The sequence below is a fragment of the Bubalus kerabau genome, chromosome 9, assembly GCF_029407905.1.
Source record: "Bubalus kerabau isolate K-KA32 ecotype Philippines breed swamp buffalo chromosome 9, PCC_UOA_SB_1v2, whole genome shotgun sequence".
Classification (NCBI taxonomy): domain Eukaryota; kingdom Metazoa; phylum Chordata; class Mammalia; order Artiodactyla; family Bovidae; genus Bubalus; species Bubalus kerabau.
Genome location: NC_073632.1, coordinates 99,801,683 through 99,815,898, shown reverse-complemented (window position 1 = coordinate 99,815,898; position 14,216 = coordinate 99,801,683). Strand labels below are relative to the sequence as shown.

General features: G+C 43.5%; 3 long non-coding RNA genes across 4 annotated transcripts in view; 1 reads left to right on the top strand and 2 right to left on the bottom strand.

Annotated features, from left to right (window-relative positions):
* LOC129620181 (uncharacterized) overlaps window positions 1-6,055 on the bottom strand; it is a 38,551-nt gene extending 32,496 nt beyond the window's left edge. Inside the window, exon 1 of the long non-coding RNA XR_008698414.1 lies at window positions 5,857-6,055. This is a non-coding gene — a long non-coding RNA (uncharacterized LOC129620181). The remainder of the gene's footprint in view (window positions 1-5,856) is intronic.
* A 157-nt stretch (window positions 6,056-6,212) lies between these two features.
* LOC129620183 (uncharacterized) lies at window positions 6,213-11,795 on the top strand. Of its 2 annotated transcripts, none has more exons than XR_008698420.1 (3): window positions 6,213-6,350; window positions 7,567-7,662; window positions 11,662-11,795. It is a non-coding gene; the product is annotated as an uncharacterized LOC129620183 (long non-coding RNA). The 2 variants fall into 2 exon arrangements; XR_008698421.1 differs by lacking the exon at window positions 6,213-6,350 and adding an exon at window positions 6,457-6,494.
* The window catches only part of LOC129620185 (uncharacterized), a 42,489-nt gene continuing 39,552 nt past the window's right edge, over window positions 11,280-14,216 (bottom strand). Inside the window, exon 2 of the long non-coding RNA XR_008698423.1 lies at window positions 11,280-12,410. This is a non-coding gene — a long non-coding RNA (uncharacterized LOC129620185). The remainder of the gene's footprint in view (window positions 12,411-14,216) is intronic.

Below are 14,216 nucleotides of genomic sequence, written 5' to 3'. Positions count from 1 at the left end.
TAGGGCCTAGCAGTCATAAATCTTCAACTGTATCTGGAAAACAATGTGCAGGTTTAGATGCTCTCGCTTGATCAGACTCCCCAAGGAAGACGACTGAGAAATTTGATGCACTCAAAGGAGTCACTCAGAATCCAATCTTTCCAAAATTACTTGAAATATGAAAACCTTTAAAATATTTTTTGCACCCCAAAATATTCAATGTGGCACGTGGGTGCATTTTAATGTTTGATAGGATACAAGCTGGGAGCCTTCAAAATAAAAATATGAGCCTCCAAGCCTCAACGTGGCACCTGGGGTACAGCATCTTCGCAGGCTGGGGAACATCAGTGCAGCTTAAGCTCGGGGTTGGGGTCGGGGGATGGAAGGAGGCCAGTGCAGGGCAGGTCAGGGATCTGGGCTTTATTCTTAAGAGCAATGGGAACGGGCATGCGGGTTGTCTCTGTGTGTGATGTGTGTGTGTTTGCACAGTCAGGCTTACATTTTGGAAGGATCACTACTTTGACGGTGGTAGTGAGGGAAATTGAAGGAGGCAAAGCTGGAGGCAGGAAGCCTGTTAGGAAGGTACTGTAGTAACTCAGGTAAGAGACGGAGGTCATCTGGATTAGGAACCAGGATGGAAAACAAGAAATTTAAGGTTTTCCTTAAACCAACTTCTTGGGCCTGAGCTTAGACCCTCCCCTTCTACGGAATTCTATTCCACAGTCAATGTGTCCTAGCACTGTTCAAGCGATATTCTAGAATACTTCATATTCTACCTAGTGCAGGGGTCAAGGCAGTGACCGACCTAAGGAAAATACAAGAAATACATCAGGACCAAAGGCAGGCTTGGGATCATGGTTGCTGTGGGTTGAATGGTAACTCCCAAAAGATACATCCACGTCCTAACCTCTGAAACCCTTGAATGGGATCATATTTTCAAAAAGGGTTTTTGCAGCTGTAGGGAAGCTAAGGGTTTCTAGATAGGATCATCCTGGATTATCTGGGTGGACTTTAAATCTAAAGACGAGAGTCCTCATAAGAGACAGAGGGGAGACGACACAGAAGAGGAGGCAGGCATCAAAGACAGAGGCAGCCTGGGAAACTGTCAGCTGGTGTACCCCGAACCAGAGGCTGAGAATGTTGCTCTGGGCGGGGCGGGGACCCAAACTCTGCTCATTGTCTTCATTTACTCATCACATCCCAAAGGGCCCCCAACACAAGGCTGGGCATCAGGAAGCTGAGACCGGTGTTCCCTCTGCTGGGCTCCAGACAAGCCTCTCCCGCCCCTACCTGTGGAAGGTCATTCTGTGGCTGTTCACAGCCAAGATCAAGATCCCAGGGCTCAGGGAATGAGGGGACTTCGAATAAGGAGGGGAGGAGGGCCTGGACGTACAAAGAATGTGCGAGGGCAGCTGGGAAGGTGGGGACAGAGGCTGTGAATGTCCATAGAGCCCTGGAGAAGCTTGAAGGGGAGGCTCTCCAGATTCTGGACAGGAAGATCCACAACCTCTCCATCTTTCCAGCACCTTCTCCACCCTCCCACATCCTTTCCACAACCTGGGCCTAAGCAAACAGGATCCTGATCCTCAGGGTTACCCTTGTTCTCCCTGACTAGGGGGGTCGGGGGTGGAAATGACTGAACTCTCGCATCTCTCCTGGGGCTGCTGAGCACAGTTGCTCACGTTGCACACTGCACAAGAGCACCTGTGCCAGGGTGAGCAAGGACTGAAATCCAGCTCTGGTTCCTCTCACTGTGCTGTGTATCCTCAAGGCAATGGGGCTCCCTCTGTATCTGCACAAGGCTCAGGTCGTGCTAGGAGCAGCCCAGCCCTCTCTGGGGACAGCCTGGCCTTGGTCCCCACCACCACATTCCCAGTCAGCTCCTACTGTCTCCAGCGACCTAACACAAAATTCTCTGCCTCCATGAGAACTCTCCACGCCCCAGAGCTTTCTGCATCTCCCCGCTCCTTCCTTCCACGTCCCGACTGGGGCACGGGTCTTCCTTTCCCGTCAAAGTCCGCTTCCTGTGCTCAACACAGCTGGAGCGGCTATGACACGTTCTAAAGCAGGAAGTAATCCTGTCGATATACTATTTCCTGGAGCGCAAAACTCCTCAAACATGTGTCACAAGGAAACCATGATATGCGGCTAGGTCAGGAGGCACATGTAAAAACGATGCACATCAAGGATATATTCTAGGCTTTTCCACACGGAAGGCTGGGCCAGACCAGTCTACCTAGAAAGTGTATGAGTAGCTGTTTTAGAAAAATATGGACTAGTCTATAAGCTCCTGCACTGGTTAGAATCATTTATAACAAGCATATATTCTTTCCTGACTTGAGAAAATACAAAACAAATCAGGAAAAGTTTGAGGGACTTCCCTGGTGGTCCAGTGGCTAAGACTCCATGCTCCCAATGCAGGGGCCTTGCGTTTGATCCCTGATTGGGGAACTAGATCCCACATGCTGCATCTAAGAACCAGTGTAGCCAAATAAATAAATATATTAAAAAGAAAGAAAAAGAAGTTTGAGGTCAATCATATGACACAGCAGCTGATATAAGAGGTAAAATAGGAGGCAGTCATTCAAGAGTCTCCTATTTTCATCATCAACTTGGAACTTGAATGATCAGACCTGATTCCTTCCTCGTGTAGTTAGAAGTATTCGTTTTCAAGATAATTTGAAAGTGACAATATAATCTTACAATGCAGAATACATTCAACAGAATAAACAGATGGGATCTGTCAGACCCAGAATCCACTTTCAATCATTTTCCCATTTCGTCCTCAAAATAGTCCTGTTAAGTTAGGCACAGTTGTCCCTGTTTGACAGACAGGCGAAGGCCCACAGGAAGATGAAGTTAAACACGAGTGCATGCTGGAGCTGGGATTTACAACCTCCGCAAAATCGACTTCGGAGACTGCATTGCTGACCACTAGGCTGTACTCTCTCCTGGGAGGGCACAGGGTCCCCTCAAAGCCTTTCCCACAAGGCACTCTCTGGATCCCATGAAATCCTCCCACCTGCAGCTCCGACCACAAGAAGGGAGTACTGACTGTGTGCTCACATTTTCTCTCTAACCACAGTCTTACTATAACCGGGTAGTCCTGCTGGTATCCGGTCTAACAGAACCCCACAGAGAGGTGTCAGACGGCTCCATCCTGCCAAACCTGTGGGACTAAGGAGCCCTCGTGAAAGTGAAACTACACGAAAGAAAGAAAAAGGAAACACAAAACACCCTTTTCTTGTAGGCCTTTGCCTACTGTGATTGACCACATGTTTGGATCCCCCCCTAAATTCATAAAGACCTAACCCCCTGCAGATAGGTTCATCAGTGTCATCTTTCTAGATATCATATAAATGCATTAATATATGAGTGGGGGAAGGAGAGGGTGGGACGAATTGAGAGTAGCATTGAAACATACACATTGCCATATGTAAAATCGATATTATATATATTTTTATATTACATCAATTATATGTTAATATATTAATAGCTGATGGGAATTTGCTGTATGACACAGGGAGTTAAACCCGGTGCTCTGTGACAACCTGGAGGGGTGGGAGGCAGGACGGAGGTTTAAGAGGGAGGAGACATATGTATACCTATGGTTGTGCCACACTGATGTACGGCAGAAACCAACATAATACTATAAAGCAATGATCTTCCAACTGGGGCTTCCCTGGTAGCTCAGGCAGTAAAGAATCTGCCTGCAATGCAGAAGACACAGGTTTGATCCCTGGGTCAGAAAGATCCCCTGGAGAAGGGAATGGCAACCTCCTCCAGTATTCTTGCCTGGGAATTTCCATGGACAGGAGAGCCAGACGGACTACAGTTCATGGGGTTGCAAAGAGTTGGACATGACTGAGTGACTAACACACATCTTCCAATTAAAAATAATTAAAAAAATAAATTCACCTTTATGTCTATTAAAATGATATTGGCATTTTAAAAAACAAACAAACCTAATCCGCATTGTGATGGAGGCCCTTTGGGAGGTGATGAGGTTGTGAGTGTGGAGCCCTTAAAAATGAACAAGAAACCCCAGAAAGCTGCCTTCTCCCTTTTCCCACACGAGGGCTAAGCGAGAAGATGACCCTGATCAGACACCAGACCTGCCACCACCTTGATCTTGGACTCCCCAGCCTCCTGAACGGTTAGAAATACATTTCTGTTGTTTAGAATCCCCTAGTTGATGGTATTATTTTATCCATAGGAGCCGGACAGACTAAGACAATTCCTTTAGGCCTGATTCCTGCTAAAACTCTGAGCCAGACCGAATCTTTCCTGCAGGTTAAAAACGATAGGGGTTTTCAGCAGCTCCAGCAGCCCTGACTTCTTCCTTAAGTGCCTTTGGGACACAATGTCCCTGGTTACAGGAAAGTGGGAACCTCATTGTGTATCACATTGGCGCTGGCTGGGGCTGTACTAAATGGGGAACAAGCAGAACCTGTGGCTAAAACACCCCCCCCTCCCCGCCACATGCACAACCCCCCGCCCCCCCACTGATGATGCTTAAAACCTGCTGTGAAACCTGGGAGCGGAGCTGGGGGAGAAGCAAGCGTGGCCACCTGCGTTCTGTGCCCACTGTGATGGTCTGGGAGCTTTGAACAGCTTTCTTTGTTTCTATTCCCCCTATCAGTAAAATTGGTTCACACTGGAGGGTTACCAAGCTCTTTGCAAATCTGCTGAAAAGCCATGGCCCCCATCAAAGACACATTTCCATCTGCCTATGATGCCGGTATACTTTCAGACTGCTCCCAGTTAGGGACCCCTGGGGTTCAGATGATTGTTCAGGCTCCTTTGGGCTCTGACATTCGATCTTCCTCTGATTTTTATCTCGGGGGAATGCACACCACTCACCTCCCCTTCCCTCCACAAAGACCACCTCCCTAGGGCCACATGGCAAAATAAGACAGACTTTGTCTCCCTGCCCCCATCCCGGCCCCTGGGGTCTGCGTGCAAGGAACCACGTTCATCTCAATAGGCATTGTGTTTGTGGTTCTTCTCTTTTTTTTTTTGGTAAATGAATTAATTTATTTTAATTGGAGGCTAATTACTTTACAATATTGTAGTGGTTTTTGCCATACATTCACATGATTGTTCTTTTCTTCTCAGTGAAGAGAATTTTTTAATTTTTGTTTTCTTGAGATGAAGGCAAAACAAAAAAGAAGTGAATTAAGACTGAAGGAGTGGAAGAGAGTTCTTAGATTAAAAATTACCATCAGGGGTTAGAATCTAACTCGCTGAGGACTGATGAGCTGACAGGCACGGTGTGGGGACATAATGACAGACCCACCCCCTTACTTCCCACCACGTCGGGGCCAGCTCTAATCAGTGAATGTGCCCACCCAACCCAGGGAGTCCAGCTGGCCTTTCCAAAAACATTCACTTCCCAGTTTTTCTCGGATTGATCTGCCGGGCAGATCCTAGTCACAAAACTCTAGGGAGACTCACCCCATCCTGGGAAAACAGACGAACACAATGGCCTTATCTCTGAGTATAAGGTTGTATCATTCTTTCCAACAAGCTAGAAACAGATGAACAATTCAATTGGGGGTGGGGGGTTAAAAAAAAAAAAAAAAGGCAAGCGTGAGGGCAGCAAGCCTGTCACCCTACCTATTCTCACTTTCATTAAGCCAACCTCACTTAATCATCCACAGGGCGTTTCACTGTCTTTGAAGTGGACTAAACGTTATTTTACCCTTGGGAGAGATGACGCCAGCTACTATTTCCTGTGCCAAATACATCACGCGCGTTGTCACTGATGGTGTAACGTACATGATATTTTCACTACACAGATGAGAAAATCACCAGCATGATTATCTCCACTCTGCAGACGAGGAAGTCAGGGCTGGGCGAGGTTAGGTAACTTACCCCAACTCGCACAACAGACAGGAGTCAGGGCTCGGATTCAGGCTCCGGCTCACCAATCCTTTCCTTCCTTCCCTGTAGCCCAGCAGTTCCCAAACGTGTCTGCACAGTAGGAACCCCTGGGGATCTTTTTTAAAACTCCCAGTGCCAAGGGCACACTCTACAAAACAGATCTCAGGAATGGCTGCGGGCCTCAGCTAATTTTTTTTAGGCCCCCCCAGGTGACTGTAAAGTGCAGACACATTTGGGAACTGCCGTGTTAGCACCTGGGGGCACCTTCAGCTGCCAATACAGGTGCCAAATAAGCTACATGAAAATCAAGCAACGACTAAGATGGAGCAAAGGGAAGACTGAACTGAAGGTAGCTGAGGAGACACAAAATAAGGAAACACACAATCTTCTCTGCAGGCAAAGGAAGAGATTCGCTAAGAGGAGAAGCTTTCTTAATGCAAGCACAGCTAACTCCAATGGGATGCTGGTGTTTAGTGACTCCATGTGTAAGGGCTGAACAAAAATGCACTAAGTAAAACTCTTCTTTTAAAGGGGGGTTCCTTTTTGCTTTTAGGAGAGTGACTGTTTTGTTATTTTCTATTTATGTTAGAAGCTGTATACCAGGCTCTGTGGCTGGCATCACTGGTAAGGTGAGCCCTCTGCTGGCCATTTGCAACAGCAAAGACAGTAGGGTTATAGCCAGTAGGGCATTTGTGTGAAGGAGACCTGAGTTCCATCCCTGAGTCAGTAAGATCCCCTGGAGGAGGGCATGGCAACCCACTGCGGTATTCTTGGATGGAGAATCCCCAAGGACAGAGAAGCCTGGCAGGCTATAGTGTATGGGGTCACAAAGAGTTGGGCATGACTGAGCAACTAAGCACAGCACATTTAAGAAATACATTCAAATTCCTTAAAAACAGGAGATTCATTGGAAAAGCCTCAATACCCTACTATGCTAGGAAATGAGAGCTTATTGTGATACCATCTTGCAGAACCTCAGTTTGAACATTTTGATGGCCCAGTTAAGCATCCTGAAGAATTTTAGTCGGACTGTAAACAGAGAAGAGGGCGGCAGATGGCGCCTGGTGGGCTACAGTCCCTGGGGTCGCAAAGAGTCGGGGATGACTGAGTGACACTTTCACTTTTCTGCCTCAGATAAAGACGTGAGCTAATGATGGATGGCATCCACAATTCACTGATTTGCTATTGGTTTTGTTTTCCTCTTTTGTATTTAATAATAACATCTTCTTAAGCATGCTCTCACTGGACTGAGAACTCTGAGTCAACTTACTTCCGTGTGTCTGTTGACTGTGACAAGGACCCGGGAAAGCCGGGCGTGTTGTTTGTGTGCCGCTCAGATGGCCCAGGGCGATCAAACCCCCTCCAGGGAAGACGTGGGCGAAGAATCCACGTATTCTACCCAGCCTCTCATTATAGTCTGTCCTCCTTTCATTAAATATACATATATTTTGGAAATAAGACAGATCTCCCAAGAAACTCCGAATTTGAATGCAGAAACAGCTTCTCGTGCTCTATGTATACTTTCTCAAGGTCATTTTGTACAGTCAGTTCTGTCGCTTTGTAAAGCCAAAGTCACTGAGAGTAGTCTACTGACAGCTGAAACCTGCCACTTCTTGGGTCAAATTTAATGACTGCATTGTGGATGGTGTCACTTTTCTTTGCTAAAGTTTAGGGATTTTAAAAAAGAATGATCGTGTTTAGGATCTGCTGTGAGGAGTCTCCAGCTGGAGAACCTATTTGTGAAATCTCAATCTCAAACCAAAACGTCAAACGTTGCTGCCAGGCCACAGAAATCAGGTAAGTCCTTAGAAACAGTATATTTCTGACTAGGCATGGCTCACTGTTATAAGCAAATATAAACCCAAGATTCTCAAAATAACAAAAATAAACAATAAGCTTATCACTGGCTAGAAAACAGCAAAAGATAAATTGTAAGAACTGTTTTCTTTCTTCTTCAGTGCAAAGTTGAGCTAACAAAAAAAGTGGTCATTTTTAGGGAAACTCTTGGCTGAAACCCACCCACGTGGGCCTCTTTTTCATTCAGCTTCTGTTTAACAGACAATGCACACCTGCCTGCCTTCCTAACTGGCAGATCTGAGTGATGGGCAGAAGCGTCATTTTCATTCATCCCTTCACCTCTGATCACTAATCAGTTCTGTGAGCACTGAATAAATACGCATTGGATCCCAAAGGAGTATTCGTATTTGGAGACAAATGTATAACATTCTGGGCTTCCCAGGTGGCTCAGTGGTAAAGAATCTGCCTGCCAACGCAGGAGACGTTGGCAAATAAAAATATTCTTTTAAGGTTCGATCTCTGGGTCAGGAAGATCCCCTGGAGAAGGAAATGGCAATCTGCTCCAGTATTCTTGCCTGGGAAATCCCATGGACAGAGGAACGTGGTGGGCTACCGTTCATGGGGTTGCAAAAGAGTTGGGCATGACTGAGCAACTAAGCAGGCACACACATATGAACGTAAAAAGCCAACTTAGTTGGAGTCAGACAGCGTGAAGGAGGTACGGCTTCAGCTGCAGTTTGGCCGAAGCACACAAGTGGGGGCCTCCACCTCTGGAGCTGCTAGTCGCTTTCCGGGGAGACATCTCCCCACCAGCTCTCATGGCAGGACCCTAGCTTGTCTCCTTGCCCAGGGCCTCCTGAACTTGCCCGGCCAGGCCTCCTCTTGGCAAATTTAACTTCTCTGTGGTCTAGATGAATCCAGTTCTCTCTGCCCTGGCCTCCAGGCCCGTGAAGTGTGTACACATGCTTACGTCTACACAGGCACAGCCAAACTCTGGGTAACATGGATATTTTCTGGTGAAAACGACTTCCTCTTTCTTCTTAGCTTATTTCTTTTTCCTGTCTGTAATGGAAGGGCAGGAATGATGTGGTGGGAAGGAGGGAGGTGCCCACCACTGACTGTCTTGTTTGCTGTGGCTTTTCATTTGCTTGATATTTTGTGGGAGACTTTTAAATATTAATGCAACTCTTCAGGAAGGATCCTTTAAGATGATATAAAATAAGAATTTGGCTCAGTCTTCATATAATTTTTAAAAAATCTTTGGAATGGCAATTGCTTCTACTCAGTAATAATCTTCCCACCCATGATTATCCAGGCAAAATTCTAAAAGGCGTATCAATTTCTTTCCCAGCCATACAAGCTGTTAGACTCAGCCACATTTACTTCTAGATTGTACAGTGGATTTAAAAATTTGTATTCATATTATCTTTTTAGAAAATATACTATTATACTTGGGCCTGTATATAAACAGTTTAGATAATTAAATGTGTATATATATATATTTTCTAGTTTACAATTTTCTTTCCTGAACTGTTTATATTTGATTTGTATATGTTTGGATTAAAAAATATATAATTTATTTTTTCAGTAACACCAGAACATGAAAATAAGCTTCTTTTTTTTTTTTTTTTTTTTTTTGACTGCACTGTGCAGTTTGGAGGGTCTAGTTCTCTAACCAGGAATTGAACCTGCGCCCTTGAAGTGAAAGCTCGGAGTCCTAATCATTGGACCTTTAGGGAAGTCCCTCATTTTATTTCCTGATAGCCCACAGGTAGACTCATTTGCTATGGTATTTTTAAAAATGTTTGAAAGAGATGTATACCTCAGAAGAAATAAAAGAAGTAAACATAACATTTCTAGACACTAGAAGGTGCAGTGAGAATCTATAAAACAATAAATATGCCCAGTCTAAACACTGCACCAGGCTCCTTTCCTGGTCATAGTGAAGCGGTCCCCCGAGGGAAACTCCAGCTGTAAAAATGATGTGATTTGATGCCATCCACAATAGTGTGGAATATTCCCCAATTTTAACAAATGGATGCAGAAATAGCAGATTTAGGAAAAATCACTAAAAATGACCAGAAAGAGGCTTTCTTCTAAAGCATCAAACTCAACTGCTTTCTTAACTACTTGTGTTCTTCAATCATTTAAAACACAGATTGCTTTGAAAATAAGTAATCATCTATGTGTAATTCCCATGCAGGGAACCATTCTGAAACAGACGTTTAGGTTTTTTTTTTTTCCTCTTTCTGAAGAATTTATTAACCACAAAGACATTGCTTAAGACCACCCGTCTCATCTGAACGAGATCTCAGTATTAGAATTCACGTGAGAATCCAGCATCTACTGATAGAACTAAACAACCCACATCAAGGATTCTTTCTAATCGTGTAAATGCAGAATGGCTTCGGTTTGTCAAAGTCACCTAATACTGTCTTTAAAACCAGCTCAAAATGTCTTAGGTCCCTAGAGAATAGTGACTTTTGAAAGCTTCCCTTTGCTGCTGACTGAAGGCAGAGATGCAGTGTGGACTGGTAAATATTCACGCTGATTCACAAAGAGAGATGCAGGTCCAGATGCTCAGAAGAGAGAGGGTAGTAGAGGCTTCGGAAAAGGGAATTCATCCATGGAACAAAAGCATCAACCTCTGACCTCATTATAGTGTCTTAGGACTTTAGAAAAGACGACTCTTGTAACACCTGGGTCCTGGATGAATGCCTGATCACAGAAATGCACCTTCAGCTAAGCGAGAACACTGTACAAAACTCAGTCTAAAGGAATGATCCTATTTTTAAGCTGGTTCACTATTCTACTCTTTCTCCTGCCACCCACCCACTGAAAAGAACCCAGAACCTCCTGTTAGGTTTCCCTTCCCCTAATTGAAGAGTTCCAACGTCATTCGCTCAAATATGCACTAGAACGTCCAGGTTTATCTCCCAACCCTTGCTGTTCCTTTTTGGGGGGATGATGGTAGGTGGGAGACAGATGAATGGCATATTTGCCAACTGCAGGTTTAATTACAAAAGAAAAAAAGGAAAGGGACCTTTCCTTCTTATTTCCATATCAAATGCCGTGAAAGTGCCAAGCAAGGTCTAAGTCTTCTACGCAGGCTCACGTGTTTGGGTTTCACTGGAGTTTCTTAATTTACTATAATATTATGGAATACATAAAAATATACTCTAACACACAACACATGGGGCAGAGCCAAACCAACAAGATGTGACTGAAAAGCCCATAACTGGATTGCCTACAGCCTTCTCCAATTACCTACTTATTTAACAGAAAATATCAAAATATATTATAATGCATTTAATAGAAAATGTGGTATAATCAGAAACTGCAGAAAGCTAAGAGTCCTCAAGAATTACCTTTAATCTGTATTGTAGAATGCATAATCTAAAAGCCCTTAGCATTCAAAAATATCCCAGCCTTTCAACAAAGAGAGAGTGATTGTTAAAATACAGAAAACAGTAATTTGATGAAGACTGAAAGGCCTTACTACGTATGTGTATCTATGTCAAGGCATACGGCCACACAAAGCGCTCGGATGACAGGCAGAGACGGACCACGAAAGATGCACTAGGCTACAAAGCAAAATAAACGACTACCAACCAAAATCCGTTTCAACTTTTATTATGAATGTCCAAAGTGACAGCATACTGTGCAAGTGTTAGGTTCTCATTGATTAAATGTCAAGAGACCACAGATACAGCATTCCAAGCACTTTAATTTGTGACAGAGCCAAAACAAACAAAAGAATGATAAAAATATTCTTTTAAGTGTAAAGAGTGTTCATATTCGAGTTTGTGGGTTTTTTTTTTCAACCCCCACCCCTTGCAGGTATTGTGAACACTGATAATTTCCAAAACCCAGAACCTGGTCTGAATACTTGCAACAAACTTTTATAATCTCTGCCTGAATAAGAAGTGATTAAAAAACGTACTTATAAAGTATGTTTATGATACAATGGGATGACTCCCTTCCCTCCTCTCTCCCTAGGCTTCTCCCCTACCACCAGATACCTGCTGTTCATAAGATCAGGACACGAAAGCTGGGGTGAGATACCTGGAAGACTACATTGAACCTGGATTTTCTCAAACTGCATCTCTTTTCCTTTTTAATAAAAACTGAAGAGTTCAACATTTGCATGTCCAAGGAGATGACTCATAACGATGGATGAAAGCCACCAGTCAAGAACCACAGTTTCTGCACGTTGTGTTTAAGCAAAAAAGCCTTAGTTTACTACAGCTATGGTTCCAGTAATCTGTAGTTCCAACACAACATGACATTTTCTCCCTGAACAGTTTCCTTGCAATCTGTCCTTCTCATCACTGGTACAGGATGATGCTACAGCTGGAGTTTGTTGCCATTTATATTCAAAAAAAAAAAAAACCAAAAAAAATTCTGGTCCTGTGGAAGTGCATATCTCTTACAGATGCAATACTGTTCATCTGAGTGGATCCTCAAAAAGAACAATTATGGACTAGAAACTCATAGAGTTTGTGTTTAAAATTTATAAAATTAAACCTGCTCCAACAGGTAATACAGGGAGGCATGCTTGCAACCTCTGGATTCAATCAGAAACAATGTCTGAGAGCACAGAGCCTTCAATAGTAACGGTGGGTTCCTTTTAACGCTTCCTTAAACAAGATCCGATGTGGTGCACATGGGAACTTTGAAGCACGTCTCACTTATGTCTACAAGGCCTGGGACACTGGAAGCTGCCAGAACTTCATTCATCATCTTGCCTGTTGACAGAAGGAACAATAACTGGTCATCACTGGTCAATGGAATAACTTTTTCTATTTTTTTTTCCAAGATAATTCCTAAAGAAGAGATGGAGTGAATAAAACAGACCATGTTTCAATGTTTGATGAATTTCTGTGCTCTAAAATGCCATGTCTTTCTCCAGTGGAGCAGGAAGAACCAGGGTGTTCAGCTCTCTCCTCGTGAGGGAATGGTTTAGGAGAGACCCTGTCTCGGAGGTCAGCTTGCCCAAGCTCCAGACGTGATTCTGCCAGTAACTAAGGTCACCTAAATTTGCTGGGCCTTAGTTTCGTCACATGTAGACTAAGAGGACTTCAACGGATGAAGTCTAACAAGAAAGCCACTAACTTTTAGTGGGTCCATGTGGTCTTGCCCTCACAGGTCCTTAAACAGCAGACCCAGGTAGAACCATTTCAGTCTGTGGGCAATGGGTAGGCTTCAAAATATCTATGCCTGGGGTGCCTACCGTCTTGGTTTAGATTGGTGATGAGAACCCGATGAACCACTGGGGAATTTTTCAACATATATGTTAATATCTGCAGTCAATTAAAATCTTCCTAAATGGTGATGTGAGGGGTGTAAAATTCTGGAAATACACATTTCCACATCATTTACTGTCTTAAAATCTAAGAAGTGTCTTTTTTTTTTTTTTTTTTTTTTTGGTACCTATTGGTTTTCTTAAATTAAGAAATAGCTTTGTAAAAGTTGAAAAATACATTAATAAATATAACAACATGCATGCATTCTGTAAGAGCATAGTTGTTATTGTTGCAGTTGCTCAGTCATGCCTGACTCTTGGCAGCCCCATGGACTGTAACCTGCAGGCTCTTCTGTCCATGGGATTTCCCAGGCAAGAATATTGGAGTGGGACTCCCCTGGTGGCCCAGTGGTGGGGAATCCTTGCCATGTGGGGAATGCAGTTTCAATCTCTGTTCCTGTAAGATTCCACATGCTGCAGGGCAATTAAGCCTGAGTGCCATCACTAAGACTTGATGCAGCTAAATAAATATTAAAAAAAAAAAAAATACAAGAATACTGGACTGGGATTTTTCCAACCCAGGGACTGTCTCCTGTGTCTCCTACATTGGCAGGCAGGTTCTTTACCACTGAGCCACTGGGGAAGCTCAGAAGCATAGTACCTAACCTAAAATCCAATTAATTGGACTAGTTAAGTAAATATGTCAAATAAGTTTACAAAGATATCCACACTGGTGAACAGACATGGGACCCTGACACAGAAAGTCTGACCCTAAAACTGATGCATTTAACCACCATGCAAATCACCTTACCGCGCCTTGTTAAAACAATAGTGAATTGGGGCTGGAAAGTTTACTGCGACATGCACAGCTGTCCTAGGTTCAACCAGAAATTAGGTCCAATATTTGGAAATTTAGGGCTATTAGCAACAAAATGAAAAGCTTCAGTAATTGAAAGACTGTATTTAGCAATTTTGATTTGATCTTTGTATCTTTGTGGCTGGTAAAACTTAGATGATGCTGAAACAACTGGTTATATCATTTCATACTATTACAGTACTATTATAGTATGTCATTATTACATTATAAATATATATGTATAGAAATATATTAAGGCATCATGGCATTATATGCATGACAAAAAATAGCTCAATAATTTTTTTTTTAAATCTTTCTACTGTGGCTTTGGCATAAGGGGAGATACAACTTTGTGAAATGTGTGAATGATTCACACAAAACTGGCATCGAGATATCATCTATTGGAGTATTCCAAGTATTTTGCTAATGAGTTTATCCTTCAAACTGACTTAA